The sequence below is a fragment of the Hyaena hyaena genome, unplaced genomic scaffold, assembly GCF_003009895.1.
Source record: "Hyaena hyaena isolate Hyena2069 unplaced genomic scaffold, ASM300989v1 scaffold_485, whole genome shotgun sequence".
NCBI lineage: Eukaryota > Metazoa > Chordata > Mammalia > Carnivora > Hyaenidae > Hyaena > Hyaena hyaena.
The window spans coordinates 66,934-91,108 of record NW_024081115.1 but is presented as its reverse complement, the minus strand read 5'-3'; the positions used below and the strand labels follow the sequence as shown (position 1 = coordinate 91,108).

Sequence of the window (24,175 nt, the reverse complement as noted above, 5' to 3'; positions counted from 1 at the left end):
TGATTCATCAGTTAAGTGTAGAAAATCTGATGCCTTGCACTTCTTCACTGACAACTGGGGAAATCTTTGCTATTATACAGAGTTTCCCCTTATAAATAGCTGGCATGTGCAGAATGTCACTGGTTGTCTAATCAAGTACGCATTGGCTATTTCAGACTGAACAGTAACCTTACAATATCAATATCCTAAATGTAATAATCATCTCAGCCCATCATAAGTTACACTAAGGGCATGTAAACTTTAAAAACTCATCCACTTAGAGAAATCCACCTGTTCTACGAAGGGATCATCCCTTTTACCTGCATTGTGTCTCAAGTACCAAGTTTAAAGACCCGTAAGTTTACCAAATGGTATTAGAGACCATATTTAAGCCCATACAACTAAATGGTCATCTTGATAGCAAGTGCTTTTGTCAACGGGAAGACTTAGAACAGAGAAAGATTCTCTAAGAAATCAAACAGACCCATAGCAACTGCACCTATGGGCTCAGCATCACACAAGATTTCACTGCAAACAGCATCAATGATGCCAGAATGCAAGGGAAGGTCAACTGGATATGAAACAAAGTGGTTGTGCAGCTTTCTGTTCACTGAAAGGCTATCTTTGTAATGAACCAAAATGTTAGAGCTAATAAGAAAAACATATGTTAAGATAACTGGCCATTGGTATTACTTGTAAGAAAATTTTTTTTCAAAGAATCTTCTACCTCATAAATCAGTAAAACTCAAAGTCACTTGGGGGGCTTGGAGGGCTCAGTTAGTTAAGCATCTAACTTTGGCTCAGGTCATGTTCTTGTGTTTCACAGGTTCAGGACCCACATCAGGCTCTGTACTGACAGCTCAGAGCCAGGGGCCCTCTTCATGGATTCTGTCTCCCTCTCTCTCTGCTCCTCCCCCGCTCATACTCTGTGTCTCTCTCTCTCAAAAAAAAATGTTAAATAATTTTTAAAAATTCAAAGTCACTGTAATTTGACTATGAATTTTTAAAATATGTGCTCAGACAGTTAAGGTCTGACTTTGGCTCAGGTCATGATCTCACAGTTTGTGGGTTTGAGTCATGCATCAGGCTCTGTGCTGACAGCTCAGAGCCTGGAGCCTGCCTCAGAATTCTGTGTACCCCCCCTTTCTCTGTCCCTTCCCCACTTAGGCGTGCACATGCTCTCTTTGTCTCTCAAAGATAAACATTTTAAAAATGTGTACCTAATAACCAATAGTGTGTGCTTTTTTTTGACAATACTTTGAAAAATTCCAGGCTGCAGACTGCAAGCTATACCTACATAACACATTATCTCTCAGTATAATACGCTTCATTAAGGAGTTCATATTTCAGGCTGCTCACATAAAACTGCCTGGAGAGGCCCTTTAAGGTTATTCTTGTAATAAGTACAAATTTTTCCTATTATGTCATCAATTCCACTTCTCATCAGTATTATCAGTGTCCACTGAAATAAAAGTAGTCAGCTATTTTTGTATTTTCAGCTATAAAATACAATTTAAGTCTAATCTCAATTGTCGGACCACTTATTTCTCAGTAGAAAGCAGGCACTTTGACAGCCAGGATGGGCCCATTCAAGGCCCAGAAAAAAACCTAGCATTAGCATGGTAATAAAAGCACAGCCGTTCAAGCTCTGCACCACGTGACAGTTTGGCGTATTTGACATATATTTATAAGGATTTTATAAGATACAGAATTCTAATTGGTGGGCTTTAGCACAGAATCATAAAACGTGATCAATAAAAGATTCAACATGGTAAAGAGAGCCCTCCACCCTGTAAGGAAACTACTTTTTCTCCCTGTGAGCACTGTCCGGGAGTGTCTTCACTCGGTGACATCACAGTTATCAGCTCATGTCTATGATAAGGCCCTGAGAAGTTGACAAATCACTCTGATGCTTGACTGCAACTAACTTTCTCAACATGTGTCTCCTTTGTATGAACTTGTGTAAAGATGCAACGTCAGTGAACTTATCCATGCCTCATTTCTTCACATGGAAAATGAAGCTAATGGTTACTGGGTTGGTGATAAAGGCATGAAAGACAGAACCCATGTAGACCTCGCAGAAGAGCCTTTGCAGAGCTAATGTAGCTCTGAGGGTTTGGAGGAGGAGGGGGAAGATGGTTCCATGTTCAGTCTTTCCATTTATGGAGTTAAAGACTCAATATTGTTTGTTGAATTGAACTGATGATAGTACCATGTACTTGTTTATGTGCAAAGGTATAATAAGTCCTAAATTATGAAACTGTTCAGGACAATGTAAGAAGGAATAAAGCTGTGATTCAGACCACTTTCTTGGTAGATTCTTCTACCATACAATTGGGTGGTGCTAGCATTTCTTTTGAGCCATGATCTACATACTCCTTTTGTTTCCAGTAGTTCTATTATCAAATAAAGTGATTCTCCATTTTATATCTTTGCCATCTTAAAATTCACATACAAATCCATAGGACTTTTTTTTTTGGCATCTGCTGCAGGATTCTATAGAAAAGTCAAGCTCTGAAAAGCATATATACATTACACAGATCAAAAAGAAACTGTTTTACCCTAGCTACCTTCTCCTTCTTGCAAAAACCTAATTCTTTTCAAGTTTATTTATTTGAGAAACAGAGAGAGAGAATGGGGGGAGGGGGTGGCAGAGAGGGAGAGAGAGGATCCCAAGCAGGCTCTGTGCTATGGGCACAGAGCCTGATGGGTGGCTCGAACCCATGAACTTTGAGATCGTAACCTGAGCCAAATCAAGAGTCAGATGCTTAGCTGACTGAGCCACCTGGGTGCCCCACAAAGATCTACTTCTGAAGGTACCTACTTTGGCATCCTAACTTCAGCTCTCCTCAGAGGACTGCCATGTCTCCAGGAATGCTGGGCTGACAGCCCATCCGAGACTTTCACTTCTACCATGAACAGGGATTCAAGAACAGGGCCTGGCAAACTTTTCTGTAAAGTGCTAGACTGTAAATACTTCAGGGCAAATGGGCCATAAGGTTTCTTTCACATTACTTAACTCTGAAAGCAGTAGGGGTAATATGTCAAAAAATGTGCATGTCTATGGTCCAATAAAACTTTATTTAGAAGAAAAGGCAATGGGTTGAATTTTTAAGTTTTATTTATTTTGAGAAAGAGGGAGAGAGAAAGCAGGGGAGAGACAGAAAGAATCTCAAGCAGGCTCTGCACTATTAATGCCAAGCCCCATGACCATGCGATCATGACCTGAGCTGAAATCAAGAGTCAGACTCTCAACCAACTGAGTCCAGCAGTGGGCTGGATTTGACCCACACACCATAGCGTACAAAGCCTGATCTAAAAGATCTTGTCTACATTACTGGCAATTTTAACCTCAGATAGAGCCAGCTAGATGAAATCAGAGGTCTGGAGTTTTTCATAACTGTATTAGAGTTCTTCAGAGAAAGAGAACCAACAGGATATAGATAACTCCTTATATATATAGGGCTTATTTATTTTTATATATATTATGTTGATATGTAATACATGCATAATAGACAAATGTGATAAAGTAACCATTAGTATTAAAATAAATAGAATATTATAAATATATACTTATATAGAAAGAATTTTTATATGAGAAGTTGGCTCATGCCACCAAGCCCCAAGATCTACAGTTGGTAGCTGGAGACCCAGGAGAGATACACAGTGTAAGTTCTGGTCCAAGTCCAAAGGGCTGAGAAAGAGGAGAGCCAACTGTATAGTTCCAGTCCAAAGAGTGACAGGTTCAAGGCCCAAGACAACCTGATATTGCAATTTTCTGCTTTACTAAGTCTATCAAGTTAAATATTAAACTCCTCCCAAAAAGCCCTCACAGAAACACTCCAAATAAGCATACTCTGTGGCCTAGTCAGTAGATACATAAAAGTAAACATCAGAATAAGTCATTGAGAGAAAATCCAATCTATCTAGTATCACATTTTTTTATTTAAAAATTTTTTTATTTTGTTCCTTTATTTTGAGAGAAAGGGAACACAGCATGAGTGGGGGAGGGGCAGAGAGAGAGGGAGACAAAGAATACAAAATAGTTCCAAGCTTTGAGCTGTCAACACAGAGCCCGAAGTAGGGCTTGAACTCATGAACTGCGAGATCATGACTTGAACTGAAATCAGATGCTTAACTGATTAATCCACCTAGGCACCCCACTCTTGTATCACATTTCTAAGTCTGGAATTATCTACATTGTGAGTGAGTCCTCTTCTTCTTCCCAAGGTAATTACAGATAAATTCAGGGTTTGAGAGCACTTGGTTCATCAAACACTTAAGTTTGATCAGTGAAGTATGAACAATACAGCTGTCTTATATCTGAATTACAAAAAGAATGAAGTATTTTCAATATCTACTCTGTTTTCTTTGGTAATCCTCATTCTGAAAGTGATATCATACAGGAATTTTTAGTTTTCTATTACTGTGTAACAAGTGACCACTGACTTACTAGTTGAAAACAATAAGCATCTATCATCCCCTAGTCTGTAGGTTGGAAGTCTGGGGGCAGCATAGGACAGTCTCCTGCTCAGGATCTCACAGGCTGAAATCAGAATGTCAGCTGGAGCTGTATTCTTGCCTGCAGCTCAAGGCATTCTCTCTTTTTTTAAGATTTTATTTTTTTTAGTAATCTCTACACCCAACGTGGGGCTCGAACTCACAAGCCTGAGATCAAGACTCACACACTTCACCAAATGAGCCAGCCACGTGCCCTCAGGGTAAGCTCACTGGTGGTTGGTAAAAGTCAGTTACTTGCCGCTGTATGACCAAGGTCCATTTTCTTGCCAGATGTCAAGTGGGGACCTCTTTCAACAACTAAAGGCTGCCCTTAAATCCTGGACAATGGCCCCCTCCACAGACATTCTCACAACATAGCAGCTTATTTGTTCAAGGCTGGCAGGAGAATTTTTTTTTCCACACTTTTAATCTTTGACTTCAACAGAGCTTTGTGCCTTCCATTAAAGGCTCACCTGATTAGGTCAGGCTCACTGAGGAAAATCCACCCATTGATTAACTCAAGGTCAGCCCATTGAGAAACTTAGTAACATTTGCAACAAATTTTCCATTTCTTCATATAATGTAACCTCATCATGGGAGTAAAGTCCACCATATTCATAGTCCCACCACACAAAAAAGAACGGGATTTTACAGAGTATACATCGGTAGGGCAGGAATCTCAGGGGCCACCTCAGAATTCAATCTTCTATTTATCTTCTCCTTCTCAACTTTCCTCCTTTCTTTTGAATTAAGTATTTTTTTCATTATTATCATTCTGGCTTCCCCTTTAATATTTTACATTCTTTTACTATATTTTCAGTAATTACTTTATAGATTACAATATGTGTTCTTGCAGGTTAAAATGATTCAGTTACTAATTTTACTACTTCCTAGACAATGCAAGACTTGCCATTTAGTTCTACTTATTCTCCTGACTTGTGTGCTATTATTATAATGAATTTTGTTCTCCATAGTTTTTAAATCCAAAATTTATAGCTACCATCATCATCATTTTGCTTAATCGATGTTCTTTACCAAGTTTACCTCATATTTGCCTTCCTTCTGTTCTTTTTCCCCTTTTCTGAATCTCCAAAATTATTTCTGAGATAATTTTCTTCTACTTAAAGAACACCATTTAATAATATTTCCTTTACTGTGGGTTTGCTGATAATTCACTCCCTTCGCTAGATCTTTTTTAAAAATCACCATTTTACTAGATAAAATAAATAGTTGTCAGGCTCGTAGTTATTTTCCTTCAGCACTTCTCAGTTTATATCCAATGTCTTTGTTTCTTATATGAAGTAAGCCGTAAATCTTACTGTTGTCACAAAAGGTACGATACCTTTTCTTCTACATTTTAAAAAAGTATTTCATTTTGCGTTTCCTTTTCGGTAGTTTTACTTTTGCGGTTCTAAGTATTCTTCCTTTTTATCTATCTTACTTAGGGTTCACAGTCCTTCTTAAACCTGTGGCTGAGGGGAGCCTGGGTGGCTCAGAAACTCTTGGTTTCGGCTCAGGTCATAATCTCATGGTTCGAGAGTTCGAGCCCAGCATCAGCCTTTGCACTGACAGTATGGAGCCTGTCTGAGAGTCTTCCTGCCTCTCTCTTTCGAAATAAAATAAACTTAAAAATATATATGAAAAAAAAAAACTGTGGCTTAATATACCTCGTCAGTTGTGGAGAATCCTTAAGCAAGTTGTGCCAAACGTTGCTTGTGCCCTGTGTGTTTGTGTATTTGTAAGCTCTCTGTTCTTCTTCTGTCTCCCTCTCACCTTCTCCTGCTGACCCTCTCTTCTTTGTCCATTTATTTTGCTACTCCAATTACAGGTATTTTAGAGCAATCATTATTTCCCATCTATTTCGTATTCTCTATTCTATATTTCCCAGTCTTTCAGCCATCAGTATTTCGGTCTGAATTCTTCTGACCTGATTTCCAATTCACTAATTCTCTTTTCAGCTACTTCTAAGATGATGTTAAATCTATCTGTGAGTTTCTAATATCAGTTATTTTAACTTTAATTTTTAGAATGCCTATATGATCCCATTTTATAGTTTTCAATTCTCTACCAAATTTCTTCATCTTCTATTTTAATTCTTAGATCATAATAATCATAAGTATTTTATTTCATTAAAAAAAATTTTTTTTAAATTTTTTTGAAGTGGGGAGGGGTAGAGAGAGAGACAGAGAATCTGAAGCAGGCTCCAGGGTCTGAGCTGTCAGCACAGAGCCTGACACAAGGCTTGAACTCAAGAACTGTGAAAACATGACCTGAGCTAAAGTTGGATGCTTAACTGACTGAGCCACCCAGGCGACCCATTTTAAATATTTTAAATTCTATTTGTAATTGTGTTATCTGTGTATCCATGACCTGTGTGCCTTTTTCTATAGTGTGTGTTTGCTCTCGTACCTTGGTCAACTCCCATCTTACACACCTGTGTTGCATATAACAAAGAATTTGACTGATTTATGTCCCTGTTCCTAGGAGGGAGACTCTAAACCCCTGGAATTTCCCAAGCGATAGAAGTGGCTTTATTATTCATGAGTCCCTCGGATTACAACTCAATTTAGGCTACCGAGTACACTCATAGTGGCCCTTAGATAGCTTCAGTGTGGGGGTTGGCCATGCTGGAAAGACCAATGAGAGGACTCGAGAGGACTTGAGAGGAAATTGGATCCAGCCTGACGACTGTGGTGAGTACAGGTACTGGTGACTGAGTTCAATTATGTGGTCAAATATTTAGCCAATCATTCCTACATAATAAAACCCCGATAAAAACACTTTGGAACCAAAGCCCAACTGAGTTTCCTAGACAATGGACACATAAATTTCAGATATCTTGATCCACAGAGAATGGGCAGAGAAGCTGTGTATTCAGGCCCTCCCAGATCTCACCTTATGCATCTCTTTATCTGGCTGGTATGATGTGTATGCTTTATAAGAAGACTGGAATCATAATATGATAGGGAAAGACAGAATAAAACAGGCAGAGAGGGAAAGGTTAGGACCTGAGGTCCCTGGGTGGGGAGAAACACATATTTTAGAACAATGCTGGATGCGTCTGACCACTGCCAAACCCCTCGAGTGTAAGGTTCCTCTTAAAACTGTAATAGACACCACCCATCACCCTCAGGTTTCCCTCAAGAATTTGACAAAAGACCTAACTAAAAATAAGTAGGAATGAATGAGTGCCCCCTCTCCATAAAGAGAGCTTTCCTACTATCCTTACTTTCTGATCTTATATGCTAATAAACTTCTTCCTGCTGCTCATTTTATTATGTACCCACTTCATTCTTCAAAGCTGCAAGATAATGAATCCTGGGTATTGTAAAAAAAAAAATCCTGCAACCATAATTAGAGAAGTTTCTTGATTTCCTGAATCTAAAGGAGTTGAGGGGAACCCTCAAATTTATAAGGGGAACCCTCAAATCTAGCCAGTTGGTTAGAAGTACAGGTGATGTGAGGAAACCATCCACAATCTATGTCTAGAGTCCAATATAAGAGTAGTTTTGTAGAGAGCTAAGCTCTTAACTTGTATGACCTGCTAACTCTCTGAGTAGTCAGTAACAGAAATTCACCATAGTATACCAGTCAGGGGTGAAACAAAAGAGCTAGTTTAATTTTGACTATCAGACATTATGTAAAATTACAGAGATCATTTGAGTTCTATGTGCTGTTTTCTCCCAAAAGATGTGCTTTTTGCTTCTGGCAGGTAAAATGATCTAGGGTTACCAGCAATCTCACATCATCTTAATCCAAAAAGCAGCTAATATTATTTGAGGCTGAGTCTGAATTCTTGTGAGGATTGGTCTATTTCTGGTTCACCACTGCTTAAAGGCAAGCTTCCAGAACTATGCCTATACCCTGAAAGTGCTTCTCCTCAGTGATGGGGTGGGAAAAGAGGGGAGTCCTACACCAGCTTTCATCCTCTTCCACTCTGATTCTTCCAACAGCCTGGTGCCTCTTCCCAGCTCCTCAGCCACTGAAACACCCAGGAGAGAAGAGGTTGATCCAAATGCTAAACTCAGCTGTCTGGTCTCCTTGTATTTTGGGACACTGGCCCTGTACATTTTCACTGCTTTTTTTGTTTTTTTTCCCCCCTCTGTTATCTTCAAATAGATTTTAGGGGGTGATTTACCTTTTTTAGTTTTTCTCAGGAGGATATTGATTTGAAATAACCTATCTACTATTATTATCAATTTCACTTTCACAAATTATCTTTAAAACATAATTATTTTCGGGGCGCCTGGGTGGCTTAGTCGGTTAAGTGTCCGACTTTCGCTTAGGTCATGATCTCGTGGTTCGTGGGTTCGAGCCCCGCGTCGGGCTCTGTGCTGACTGCCAGTTCAGAGCCTGGAGCCTGTTTTAGTCTGTGACTCCCTCTCTCTCTGACCCTCCCCTGCTCACGCTGTCTCTCTCTCTCTCTCTCTCCTAGAAATAAAAAAAAAAAAAAAAAGAAAACATAATTATTTTCAAGTCAGAGTCCATTAGGTCAATGAGGAATTCAAGAGCTCATTATTCTTGCTAGAGTACTGCAATAATTTCAGACATGGGTTAAGACGGGTTCACTTGTTAGATCTCCTATACACACATGCTCCCTTCCAGTCTGAGGGCTACTGATTTCCATTCACTTGAGAGGCATGAAATTTTGCCAAATTGAAAAAAAGTCCCAGAGCCATTCCCCTCTGACTTCTTGCCATCTCCTTATAAGTTAAAATGAAATGAGAAGTACAAAGCTATCAGGTAGTAGGTGATTGATCACCCTGAAAGTGGAACCCAGTAAAAATACTCCCTCCCCAGTCTCTGAAAATTTGTTTTGAACCAACACCACAGAAATACAAATGATTATAAGAAAACATTATAAGAAACTGTAAGACAACAAACTGGACAACCTACGAAAAATGGATAAATCCCTAGGAACATACAACCCTCCATAACTGAATCAGGAAGAAACAGAAATTTGAACAGATCAGTTATCAGCAACAAAATTGAATTAGTAATCAAAAAACTCTGAACCAGAGCACCTGGGTAGTTCAATCGGTTAAGTGTCCAACTCTTGGTTTCAGCTCAGGTCATGATCTCTTGGTTTGTGAGTTCGAGCCCCACATTGGGCTCTGTGCTGACAGCATGGAGCCTCCTTGAGATTATCTCTCTCCCTCTGTCTGACCTGCCCCTGCTCACCTGCTCTCTCTCTCAAAATAAATAAACTTAAAAAAAAAAAAAAACTCCAAACCAACAGAAGTCTAGGATCAGATGGCTTCACAAATAAATTCTACAAAACATTCAATGGAGAGTTGATACCTGTTCTCAAACTATTACAAAAAAATAGCAGAGGAGAGAAAGCTTCCAAATTCATTCTAAAAGGCCAGCTTTGCCCTCCTACCAAATCCAAACAAAGATACTACAAAGAAAAAAAAAAAGAAAAAAAACTACAGGACAATTATTTCTGATGAACACAGATGCATAAATAATCAACAAAATAGCAGGTCAAATCCAACAACACATTTAAAAATTTATTCACCACGAACAAGTGGGATTTAATCCAGAACGCAAGCATGGTTCAATATTTACAAAGCAATCAATAAGATCAATCACATTAACAAGTGAAAGGATAAAAACCATATGGTCACCACAACAGGTGCAGAAAAAGCATGTGACAAAGTACAACATCCATGATAAAAACTCTCAACAAAGTAGGTATACAGGAAACATTCCTCAATCCTCAACATAAAAAAGACCATAAATAAAAAACTCACAGCTAACATTATACTCAATGGGGAAAAAAGCAAAGATCTTTTTTTCTAAGATGAAGAACAAGACGAGGATTCACATTCTCACCATTTTTATTCAACATAGTTCTGGAAGTCTTAGCTGCAGCAATCAGTCAAGAAAAAGAAAAAGACATCCAAATTGGTAAGAAAGAAGTAAAACTATTTTCAGATGACATGATCTACTTATAGAAAACTCTAAAGAGTCCATCAAAAAATAAAACCTACTAGAACTGATAAAGGAATTCAATAAAGTCACAGGATATAAAATTATTATATGGAAATCTTTTGCATTTCTTTTTTCCATTTTTTTTATTTTAGAGAGAGAGAGAGAGAGCACACCTGCAAGCAGGGGAGAGAGGTAGAGGCAGAGAGAACCCCAAGCAGACTCCATGTTCACTGAGAAGCCCAAAGCAGGGATCCATCCCATGACTGAGCTCATGACCTGAGCTAAAACCAAGAGTCAGCCATTTAACTGATTGTGAACCACCCAAGAGCTCCATGTTGCATTTCTATACACTAATAACAGATTACCAAAAAGAGAAATTAATAATGCCATTTAGAATTATACCAAAAATAGGGGCACCTCGGTGGCTCAGTTGGTTAGAGTCCGACTTCAGCCTAGGTCATGATCTCACTGTTCCTGAGTTTGAGCCCTGCATCAGGCATGAGGTAACAGCTCAGAGCCTGGAGCCTATTTCAGATTCTTTGTCTCCCTCTCTCTCTCTCTCTCTCTGCACCTCCCCATTTATGCTCTGTCTCTTCCTCTCTTAAAAATAAATAAACGTTAAAAAAATTATACCAAAAATACTAAAATACCAAAGGGGTGAAAGATTTATACTCTGAAAACAATAAAACACTGATGATGGCAATTAAAGATGACATAGACAAATGGAAAGATTTTCCATACTCATGCTCATGGACTAGGAGAACAAATATTGTTAAAATGTCCACAGTACCCAAAGAAATCTACAGACCCAATGTAACCACTATCAAAACACCAACATAGAATGAGAACAAACTATCCTAAAATTTGTATGGAACCATAAAAGACCCTGCATAGCCAAAGCAATCTTGAAAAGAACAAAGCTGGAAGTATCGCAATCTCCGATTTCAAATTACATTCCAACGCGGTAGTAATCAAAACAGTATGGTACCGGCACAAAAACAAACTCATCAATGAATGAAACAATAAAAATCTAGAAACGAACCTGCAATTATATGGGCAATTAATCTGTGACAAAGCAGGAAAGAATAGCTAACGGGAAAAAGACAGTCTCTCTAACAAAGGCTGCTGGGAAAATGGGACAGCAACATGCAGAAGATTGAAACTAGACCACTTTCTTACACCATGCACAAAAGTAAACTCAAAATGGAATAAAGACATAAATTTAAGACATGAAACCATAAAAATCCTAGAAGAAAACAAGGCAGTAATTTCTTTGACATCAACCACAGAAACACTTTTCTAGATATGTCACCTGAGGTAAGGGAAGCCAAAGCAAAATTAAACTATTGGGACTATATCAAAATAAAAACCTTTTAACACAGTGAAAGGAATCATCAACAAAATGATAAAGCCAATCTACCAGAAAAGATATTTGCAAATGATATCTCTGATAAGGGGTTAGTATCTAAAATATATGAAGAACACCAAAAAAAAACCAAAAACCCACCAAAAAAACCTCAATCCAATTAAAAACCAGGCTGAGGAACTGAAAAGACATTTTTCCAAAGATGATATACAAATGGCCAAGAGACACATGAAAAGATGCTCAACATCACTCATCACCATGGGAATGCAAATCAAAACCACAATAACATATCACCTTACACCTGTCAGAATGGCTAGAACCAAAAAAGACAAGAAATGACAAGTGTTGGCAAGGATGTGGAGTAAAAGGAACCCTTGTGCAATATTGGTGGAAATGCAAACTGGTTCAGTAACTGTAGAAAACAGTATGAAGGCGCCTCAAGAAGTTAAAAATAAAATTATCATATGCTTCAGTAATTCTACTACTTGGTATTTACAAAAAAAATCCTCAAAATATCATTTGAAATGATATATATACCTCTATGTTTATTGTAGAATTATTTATGATAGCCAAGACATTGAAGCAACCGAAGTGTCCATCCACAGATGAATGAATAGATGTGGTGTACACACACACACACACACACACACACACACACAAATATGGAATATTACTCAACCTTAAAAAAGAATGAAATCTTGCCATTTCTAACACTGTGGATGGAGCTAGAGTGTTTTATGCTAAGAGAAATAAGTCAGTCAGAGAAAGACAAATACCATATGATTTCACTCATGTGGACTTAAGAAACAAAACAAATGAACAAAGAAAAAACAGACAAACAAACAAGACTCTTAAATACAGAGAACAAATCAGTGGTCGCCAGAGGAGATGTGGGTGAAGGGATGGGTGAAAAAACTTTCAGATAAATATAGATTCACACACAATTTTAAGAAATAAAACAGAAAAGTATTTCTGAACATTTTGTTTTTGAATATGTTGTCTAGTTTACCCTAACAGTCATATTTTTAAAAATACAGAAGTCTTTCATCAAGATTTTGGCTTTGAGGAGCACCTGGGTTGGTTAAGCATCGGACTTCAGCTCAAGTCATGATCTCAACATTTGTGAGGCTGAGCTCTGCACAGGGCTCTGTGCTGACAGCTTGGAGCCTGGAGCCTGCTTTGAATTCTGTGCCTCCCCTCCCCCACTCATGCTCTGTCTCTCTCGGTCTCTCTCTCAAAAGTAAACATTAAAAATTTCCCAAAAAAGAAAATGAGCTTTGATACAATCCCCTGATCTTATTGTATCTACCCAGTTCTGCTTTTATTAAATTCTACACCATGTTGTCATTTGTGTCAGTTCCTGAATCCTCCCTCATTAGTGGGAAGGTCCTATACCACAAAGATTCCTCATATTCCCTTTATAACTACATGCACCTCCTCTCTCCCTGCTCCTGCTTCCCTAACTCTGGACAACCACTCTCTTCCATTCCTAAGCTTTTATCATTCAAAAATGTTACCAAAATGGAATCATATAGTATGTTAAGACACTTGGATTGACATTTTTCACTCAGCATAATTGCCTGAAGATTCATCCAAGATGCTATATCAACAGGGCACTGCTTTTAATTGCTGAGTAATATTCGATATGGTTTTACCACAGATGGTTCAATCATTCACAAGTCGAAGGACATCTTGCTGATTCCAGGTTTTGGCTGTTACAAAAAAGCTACTTTACACTAAATATTTCTGATTATTATGTGAATACATAATAATGTATATTATATGAATTTATATATATATAAATACAGTTTTCATTTCTTTGGGATAAACACCCAGCAGTGAAACTGCTAGGTCACATCACAGCGTACGTTTAGTTTTTAAAGCATGTGTCAAAATGCTTTCCCGAGTATCTGTACCACTTTGCAATTCAGTTTTTCTGCATCCTCACCAGCATTTGGCTATTAACATTTTTGTTGGTTTTGGTCAATCTGTTTAGTGTGTATTGATTGCTCCTTGCCGTCTTCATTTACGGGAATGACTAATGATGCGGCACATTTTTTCACAAGCTTACTTACAATTTGTACGTCCTCTTGACGAAATAGCAGTTCTCATATTTTGCCCCTTTTTTAACTACGCTTTTTTTTTTTTAACTGCTGAGCTTTGAGAGTTTTTTATATATTGTTAGATCCTACTCCTTCATTGGACATATGACCTGCCAATATTTTCTGCCCCTCTAGAACATGTCTTTTCATCTTCTTTACATGGACACTTATAGAACACAAGTTTCTCATTTTGATGAGGTCCAGTTTACCAATGTTTTTGTTTTATGAAGATATGGTTTCAATGTCATTTTAAAACTCTATGCTCTTAAAAATTTTTTCCTATTTTTTTTCTGAAAGTTTTATGGTTTTATGTTTTACATTTCTGTCCATCTGTCCATAATCCATTTGGAGCTCTTTTTTTTTTTTTTTTATCAAGTATGAGTTTTGGGTCAAGGCTATTTTTTTCTTTTGCCCATGGGCACCCATTTGCTTCATATGAATGTCTTTTAAGTTGAAAAATCCCTTCTTATCTTCTTTTTCTATCAGAAACAATCTCTCTCTCTCTCCCTTCTAAGACACTAAAGCACAACAACTTCCTTGAACTTAGTCTTTAGGGAATACAGGTCAGAAAGGGAAGTGCCTTGTACAAAGCTTAAGCTTTCTGGGAAGTCACAAACCTCCCCTTTGGGGAAAAAACACAGGCACCACTGAGCACTTAAATGGGGAGTAAGAGAACATCAAAATACAAATTAACATCACAGAAATCACCCCACAGACAAAATTTTTCCATGTTGGCAAGTGTGTGAATTTTCTAGGAAGAATCTGTAATGTGCATCAGATTGTCAAAGATACCCACAACCACCCAATTCTGTTTTGAAAATCGTGGTTTTCAAGGCTCAGATTCCTGTTATAAGAATGAGGATTCCCTCCGTGGACCAATCTGAAGTCAAGGTGCTTCCAATAGAGAAGACTGTGAGCCAAGGCTGTGGGACTCCCAGGTCCCGAAACAGTGTTCTGCTCACTCAGGCTGGTTAGCTGATTTAGTAAGACAGCTTTTGTTCCCCTCCCCCAAGGTACAAGCAGGTAAAAGTGTTTCAAGAGTCACCAAAATAATACAAGTAGGGGATCTCCAACCTGATGAGTTGCCAGAGCGGGGGTCAATGCAGGTGGCCCACTGCTCTCCTTAAACAGTCTAAACTGCATGACTTGTTTTTTCTCCCTTTCTTTCTTTCACAAATGCAAAAGAATAAGCATCTGCATGTGGATTCCCATTTACGTGTCACCATATAAAAGGTGCACAAGAATGCACAATGCCACCCCAGCTAAAAAGTGAAGAAAAGACCTGAACAAGAGAAGAGACTGATCACCAATGTCAATAATAAGTGGCAGTATGTGACAAGTGCCATTATTTGTATGGGGCAGTTAAAGACCTCAACCAAATTAAGTTCCGCTGAATTAAGGTATTATCAGACCCTAGATATTGAGGCTTCATCTACGAATCCTCTGAAAAATAATAAGGTTCACAGAAAACTTACTGTCACTAATTTCTACTGACAGTTGATGCTCAATAGCAGATTCAAACCAGTCAGTGGAAAAAGAAGAATGTTCACCTAACTTGTACAGGCTAACAAACTTATTGTTTCAAAATCAGAGATGGAGCAAGATTCCTTCCTTCTTTGAGGCAGATTGCTAACCTTCCTCATAGGGTAGAATGGTAAGAGAGGCTTTCTATGATCTAATTTTGAAAAAGACTGTGACTGGCCTTTCCCAGATTAACCCTAACTTCTTCCTGAATGTAGTATTGAGCTCTCACCAGACCATGAATTCTTTTTTTTTGTTTGTTTTTTAATGTTTATTTATTTTTGAGAGAGATAAACTGTGAGCGGGGGAGGGGCAAAGAGAAACAGAGAGAGAGATTGAGAGAGAGAGAGAGACAGACAGAAAGACAGAATCTGAAGCAGGTTCCAGGCTCCGAGCTGTAAGCACAGAGCCCGACGTGGGGCTCAAACCCATGAACTGTGAGATCATGACCTGAGCCGAAGTTGGATGCTCAACCAACTGAGCCACCCAGATGTCCCTGACCGTGAATTCTTTAAAGACACACGCTGGCTCCCATTCATTATGGGCAGTACACACCAACTGCCACCAACATACCAGTCCCTCAATAAGCATTCAGGGAATCAAGTTAAAGTGATTAAAAAGTGGGCCCAGGATTAAAAGGTGATTTCAGAGTAAAATCATAAGTGTTTTGGGTTTACACATTCTTCACAGTAGAATTTGTGCTTTTGCCTTAGTCTTCTCTATGCCTATGAGGGTGTTTGGCTGAGCAGCTGAGCTCCTGGCAGGTGCTAAAGCAAACTGTCAGGAGTGTCTACATGGCAACAGCGACATCAAGAAGTACGTCTACCCAGTGTTGAATGTAACATTATGTATTTACTTGGGGCTGAGTGTGTGATGATATGTCTATTCAAGTTGCTGTCCAAGGGAAAACAGGGATGCTTTGAGAGGATACATCTGAATAAATGTGCATGAAATGCCGTGAGTTAAAAACAATATTGATACTGCAAAGAATCATGTAAATAGGATTAGAGCAGGAAAACAGCAAAAATATGTTGCTGCTCTTACTTTTTACTCCATCCAAAATATAACCACAAAGTATCTGGAAGTTAAAAAGGAGAAGAAGCTTTTCTTTCTTTTTTTTTCTTTTCTTTGTTCTGTCTTTCTTTCCATTCTTTATCTCTCTTTCCTTTCTTTCCTGAAAGATATTGCTTACATCCATATTAAGTGAAGAAACAAAACAGGAACAAGTGAAAAACAGCCTTGAATTTCATTAAGAAAATAATTTGAGGATTTTTTTTAAATGTTTGTTTATTTTTGAGAAAGTGTGAGCAGGGGAGGGACAGAGAGAGGGAGACAAAGAATCTGAAGCAGATTCCAGAATCTGAAACAGGAATCTGACATGGGGCTCGGACTCATGACCTGAGCCAAAGCTGAATGCTGAACCCACTGCGCCACCCAGGTACCCCTGAGACTATTTTAATGTTGACCTTTTTTTTTTTTTTTAACTCTATTGTCTCTTTTTTAATTCACTCAACTTTAAGTGTACAGAATATTTCAAAGGGTGCCTGGGTGGCTCAGTCAGTTAAGCATCGACTTCATCTCAAGTCCTGATCTCATGATCTGTGGGTTCAAGCCCTGCATCGGGCTCTGGGCTGACAGCTTGGAGCCTGAGGCCTGTTTCAGATTCTGTGTCTTCCTCTCTCCCTTCTCCTCCCCTCCTTGTGTTCTATCAAAAATAAACATTTAAAAACATTTTAAGTGTACACTTCAATTATCGTTGTTGTTGTTACTGAAATCCAATGGCTCCAATTCCTGCGAACATTTTTAATCTTTTGCCTTCAAGACCTGTATCTTTTAAAACAGTGCATTCTAGCTCCGTCATTCCTTGAGCATGGGGGTTATGGACTGAGTCAGGCTGCTAAATGAGGGTTGTGGGTTGAAATAAGGCCCTATGCTGTCTGCAATGAGCCGGGAGTTGAAGTTTGGGGAAAAGAGTGAACCTCTCTCAAGGGAGAAGCAGCATAGAAACAGAAGAGAAAGTAACTCTCCAATATGTACTTCCTCTTTCATCAAAACTGCTTAGCAAAGCCATCAGGCTCCCTGAGCCAGGCTGCAAAGGTACATACGGGTCATGAGGAGAACAGGTGCAAGAGAAGCCTTCACAGGATAACTTTATCTCCTTGAACATTTAGGAGCACGGAAGGCACTTTATAAGCTTCCTCCGAGGTGGTGACTGGGGGCATACAAACCCGGCAAGGGTGTTAGTCATCTGATTGTGTACATAGACATAAACCATGCGTCTCTTTCCAAACCAGGCTGAGAAACACTTAATTCGTGGTATCAAACCCATCTCACATCTTATCAACTATTTACAACTAAAGCTCATTAAATCACCAAAATGTCATAAAAGGGGCAAGGAGGCAAAAAAAAATATTGTCATGCAAACATATGGCATAGCTTTTGCCTGCTGAGTCACATTCTGGAAAGTGAATGGAGCATTTATTTCCAGATACTGTCAGAAACAATAACTTAATTGTCCTGCACTGGAAAGGAGCAAGACAGAGCAAGTATACACAATAGTAATGCCTGATAAAACAGAAACAGAACTACCTCTCTCTGCAGATCAAGCTCTCCCTCACTCTCTCCCTCTCTCTCCCACTCTTCTCCCTTCTCTCCCTCCCTCAAACACATACACAAACACAAACCCTCTCCACTCCTTTGTCTCCTTCACTTTTCTCCAAAGCCCTTATCATCACCTTGTATGTTATCTGTGGGTGCATGTATATGTGATTGCATTTATAAATAAGTGCATTTATGTTTTTGTTGGCTCATGTCCTCACTAGAATGTAAACTCCTTGAGAAAAGAGACATTCCATCTTTTTATATACTATAATCCCAGCACCCAGAACATGAGAGTCAGTCCACAAATTGTTACTGAATGAATAAAATTACCCATGAACTATGTAGCATAACTGGTTTTAACATACGAATGATGCTTTTCAAAAAACGTTCCTCTAATACCAGTATCCAAGTCAGAGATCCCAAATAATAATTCCTAATAATAGACCCCCAATTTGACCACTTCAAAATTCACTAACTTCATTGGCACCTGGGTGGCTCACTCAGTTAAGTGTCTGACTCCTGATTTCAGCACAGGTCATGATCTCATAGTTTATGAGTTAGAGCCCGCATCAGGCTCTGCATTGACAGCGCAGAGCCTGCTCAGGACTCTCTCTCTCTCTCTCTCTGTCCCTCCCCTGCTCATGGTATCTCTCTCCCTTTTATTTTTTTAAAAATTTTTAATTGTTTTATTTATTTCTGAGAGAGAGAGAGACAGCGTGAGCAGGGGAGGGTGAGAGAGAGAGGGAGACACAGAATCTGAAAAAGGCTCCAGGCTCCGAGCTGGCAGCACAGAGCCAGAAGCGGGGCTTGAACCCACGAACTGTGAGATCATGACCTGAGCCGAAGTTGGACGCTTAACCAACTGAGCCACCCAGGCGCCCCTCTCTCTTTCTCTTTTAAAGAAAATTCTAAAATTCACTAACTTAAAAGTACGGCATACTTAATTCAGATAGTGCATGTTTAATACATAAGCGTATGCGCACATAAAGGAAATACTTTTGCTGATATTTTATTATACTTCACATAAAAATGGACTAAAGTAATAGGATACAATCCAGAGACAGAACCTAGGGCAGAAAATACTCTCCATGCAAAATATGTCATGCTATAAATGAAAACAAATTTCAAGCTTCCAGAATGAAAGCTTATTTTTAAGTTAATAATTAAAACACTATGTTGCATCTGACAAATCCCTGTTTCTCCTTAATATATTCCAACTATTTAAAGAGTTTTGGTAAGAACTAAAAGCTTTCAATTTAAAGCTAATACTCAAAGTATATCTCCCTTTTACCCGAATGCTTACAACTTCTATAGATTATATTTTTACTGTTATTTAGACAACTTGCATACCTGTAATTTTAGAGCCACAGGGTTTTCCTGGAAACATCTCAAGAAATCTAAGGGGCACCTGGGTAGCTCAGTTGGTTAAGCATCCTACTTTGACTCAGGTCATGATCTCACAGCTCGTGAGTTTGAGCCCCACGTCGGGCTCTGTGCTGACAGCTCAGAGCCTGGAGCCTGCTTCAGATTCTGTGTCTCCCTCTCTCCTTGCCCTTCCCCCACTCTCTCACACACTTTCTCTTAAAAAAAATAAACATTAAAAAATCTTTTTAAAATAAATTTAAAATAAAACTACTGTGATGCTGCATTTCATGAGCAATGTCAGAATTTAATCCATAAACAGAAAATGAGCAAGAAGAGTGAAGAAAACTATGAATTTGGCTTAGCTTGAGTAGGGCCTCATTCCCCCATTCAATTCCCTTAACTGAACGGGCCACTGTATGCTTTTCATTTTAAGAGTTTTTATTAGTACCCTCATGAGAATGCCTAGGTAATTACTCACACATCCAACTCTAAATGTGAAGAGGAAATTAAAGTAACTCCACTGGCCTCTAGAATTACAGAACCCATCACCAAACTGTTCCAATTAGAGTTGTGTCTATTCAACAACCGTCAACGGAACAGGGCACGGGCAGGATGACACATCCACTCAGGAACAAAGCACTGATGACCAAGATGTTCCTAAATTATTCAAAAGTAAATGTCACTTCTGGCCATCTCCTTATTCCCACTACTTCTTATAACAAATCTGGTTTGACTTTAGTTCTTTGATTTTCACAACAGGACACAATTACTGAGTGTAAGCAGGTCACAAGTGCAGCAAAGAGCTGTGAGGTAAAAGAATTTTTTCACCTATTTCCCTGGAATTCCTCCAGCTTTCAAGTGACTGTCCAAAAAACAAATTATTTTTACTTTTTTTTTTTTTTTTTAATGAATCAAGATACATATTCTTCGGTTATCATGATGCGTCTCCCTCCCAGTCCAGATTCGTATCAATTAAAGAACTACAGCCTCCAGACTCAGTTGTCCTTTGCTTCCCAAGTCACCGAAGGCACTGAAAGGACTTTAGGTCAGACCAAAAGGAAATAAAGAAATGTCTACACAATGATATTAACAAGACTTGAAATAACAGAGTGCTGTGTGAATGTAAAATTTAAGAAATCATTTTTATCGTGACATGCAAACATATGCCCGATCTCACTATGTAATCAACACATGTCTAACTTTCCTTCCTTAAGCAGCACCCCTTAGCTTGCTGCTGCCTATTTCTGACTATTTTCTCCCTCAAGCCATGATCTGACTTCTATTTAAATCTAATTTCACCCATGTAAACATGTTGTGCACAAGGCAAAAAACGGATGCATTCTTACTGACATCACTCCCTAGAAAGTTGTGATGTGCTGAAATGAATACATATTGAGAGTAATCTGACACAGAAATTAACATTAACTCAAGGATGATATGAGAAAGGTCAACATACATGCAATGGGAAAGTAGATCCACAACAATAATAAAATATCTTTGAAATGCCTGCTAAGTTTTCTCTGCAGTAATAACCAGTTACCTATAGAATCCGTAGAAAATCCACCCTATGAATGCCACGTTCAAGAAAACACCTATTTAGCGGTGGCTGGGTGGCTTAGTCGGTTAAGCATCTGACTCTTTGGTTTCAGCTCAGGTCATGATCTCACGGTTTCAGGAGTTTGGGCCCTGTATCTGGCTCTACACTGGTAGAGCCTGCTTAGGATTCTGTCTCCCTCTCTCTGCCCCTTCCCCACTTGCACTGTCTCAGTCTCTCTCAAATAAATAAATAAACTTGAAAAAAAAGACCACCTATTTAACATACAGGTTCTTGAATGTCCAGGAGAACTGGGAACTGTACTCATTACCAGTGAGCTTAGAGAGGAACTCTGAGGTCTGACACCGAATACTCTCATTGGAGAATGAAAATATTCAACTATTAAAATGAAAACTATGCCCATCCATTCCTGGCTTCTGAACCTTATGAACAATCAGGAGCCTTTCCTCACCCCACAGCTAATCCATTCAATTCAAACAATAGAGAGGGCGCCTGGGTGGCTCAGGTCATGATCTCACAGTTCTTGGGTTCACGCCCCGCATCAGGCTCTGTGCTGACAGCTCAGAGCCTGTTTTATATTCTGTGTCTCCCTCCCTCTCTGTCCGTCCCCTGCTCATGCTCTGTCTCTCTCTGTCTCAAAAATAAATAAAGATTAAAATAAATACAGGATTTCCCTTGATATAGTTTAGCCTTGCCTTCTCCAAACCTTATGCTCTATTAAGCTTTCATCCACATGCCCAGGGTCCTTCAGATTCTTCCATATTTGACTAAGTGCTGCTCTTCCATATAAATAATAACAACAGCAACAACAAAATCTGCTGATCTCTTACTACGCATCAACTATTTTCCACGCATTTTCCTACGGAATCTTCCCAACAATCCTGCCAAGCAGCAGCCCATACTGAAGCTGCATTCCACAGTGGAGAAAAGCAATTTTTAAAGAAATTAGGTCACCCACACAAGTCACCCAACCAGGAAGTGGCAGAGCTGGGGTCCAAACCCAGGTCTGTGTAGCTCCAGAGCCTTAACTACAAATCTCTCTCAAATGTCCATAAAAACAACAGAAGGGCTCTAAGAAGAATCACTGACTCTACGTGTTTCCTTTAACAAATCAGAGAATAAATTTCCCAAAGACTGTGACAGGACCTCTTTTTGCTCCTAAGGCTATACAAACATATCACCGCATTTAACACATCTGCCCCCCAATCCTCCCTTGGCTTCCATGACTAACCTCCCTGGTTCTCTATCTGACCATCATGGGGACTCTTCTTTGCCTGTCCACATCCCAAATGTCAGTGTGCTCTGGGATACCAACCTGGGCCTCCTCTCTGGTTAGTCTATTCCAAGGCTTTGCAGCCTTTTTAAAGGAATGCCCCAAATTGATAAACATATCCCCCTAATTCTAGCTCTGCCCTCCCTATGTAGGACCCTCACTCCTTCAAATATCCCCTGGGAACCTGGAATTTACATCCAAGCCAAGCTCCGTCTAAGTAAAAGACTCAAAACTTCCAACTTCCCGTGGAATGGACCCTCTCTATTTACCAGTATCCAAACTTAAACTCAATCCTTAGTATGAAAAATGAATGTCTTCCAATAGTCCTTAGCACCATCTCTCTTTACTCAAATCAGAAACATCAGGATACCCTGGATCAGATCCATTCCCTCACGCTCCACACTAGTTCACCCCTAAACCTGTCTATATGCCCTACAATGTCTCTGTTTCAGGCAGAGTTCTCCATTCTGATGGCCACTCTCCAAGTCAAGTTTCTCCCTTCCTCTTGCATGGGTGCCTACAACAGCCTTCTCCTGGTTTCCCTGATTTGAACTTTCTTCATTGGTGACCCAACTTCCCCTGCCTGTAAGACCTACTATTCTTTTACACAAGACCTGACCACTTCATCCTCATCCCACACTCCCTCCTAACTACCTCAGAGTAAAAGAGACCCCATTGCAATGGCACCAAAAGCTGACCACACTGCTCTCTCTTGTCTAGTCTCCATCTCTGATTCCTTCTTGCCCCTGGTCATTCTGGAAGAACAGCTATTCCCACAACATACTGTCATCTCTTTGAGCCTTCTGTTTTTCCTTCTGTTTGGATTTAATTCTTCAAGCCAACTGCCTTCTGAATTCCCTCTTGTCTTGTATACAAACCCTATCAGCACCAGCAACATCTTCTTCCCAACCTACTACAAGCAGCATTTTTCTTAGGAAAATTTCCAGGCTGTGCATGTCATTCTTCACCACAAGCCAGGTCTTCCTGGTGAAAGAAGTACAAGTAACACCGAAGTCTCAAAGTGATTTCTCCCAAGGTTAAATGGTGAGTTAAAGGAGTATTAACTTTCTGGGCACCTGAGTGGCTCAGTTGGTTGAGTATACGACTCTTGATTTCGGCTCAGGTCATCATCTCACGGATGGTGGGATCGAGCCTCACATAGGGCTCTGCACTGACTTTGTGAAGCCTGCTTAGGATTCTCTTTCTCTCTGCCCCTCCCCAACTTGTGTGCTCTCTCTCTCTCCCTCTTTCTCTAAACAAATAAACTTAAAAAAAGTAATTATTAACTTTCTAAATGTTCTCTATATCTAAGTTACAAAATTAAGCATTATTAAATAACAGTTGCCTCAACTATATAGGTTCTTACTATGATAAAAATCTCCACTCAAAGACTTCAAAACATGTAATAAACCATCCAGACAATGCCTTCTCTCACAGTAATCCTGTATTTGTGTGTTCAACTCACTATGGATCCAATAATTCATAAAGCAAAGCAGGGCATTCAATCATCCTAAATATTATATGGTTTTGGATTATTGATGCACTTAAGTCCCCAGTGATTCAGAGGACTTCAGTCTTGGACAAATACCAACAAATATTAACATGAGAGAGGTGTTATAATCATATAAAATATTAGGGAGAGTGGTCAATTTTATTATGTATGTCAGTAAGTGGGAGGTAATAGAAAAAGGTCCTAAACTTTTGTGCAATTTTAGAACTCTGACTTTAAAACTGAATTTGAGACTAAACATGCCAGAAAGAAATCAAAACTAAGGAATATGTAATGAAATTTTAAGTAGTTTAATGTGTTCACTCCTACCACTCAGTCAATACCTCTGACCATGTTTTATTTATACCAAAATTTTCAGCAATTCTATCAAAAGTAATAAAAAAATAAAACATAAGAGAAAAACCTCTATAGAGACCAACACATTGATCCCTTCAGTGGACAGAAGAGTGTTAGTGGCCCATTTTCT

At 39.1% G+C, this 24,175-nt stretch overlaps 1 protein-coding gene across 1 annotated transcript in view; it reads right to left on the bottom strand.

The window, feature by feature from the left end:
- Positions 1-24,175, bottom strand: part of RYR2 (ryanodine receptor 2) — a 468,566-nt gene that overhangs the window by 385,463 nt on the left and 58,928 nt on the right. The gene's annotated exons all lie outside the window — the stretch shown is intronic.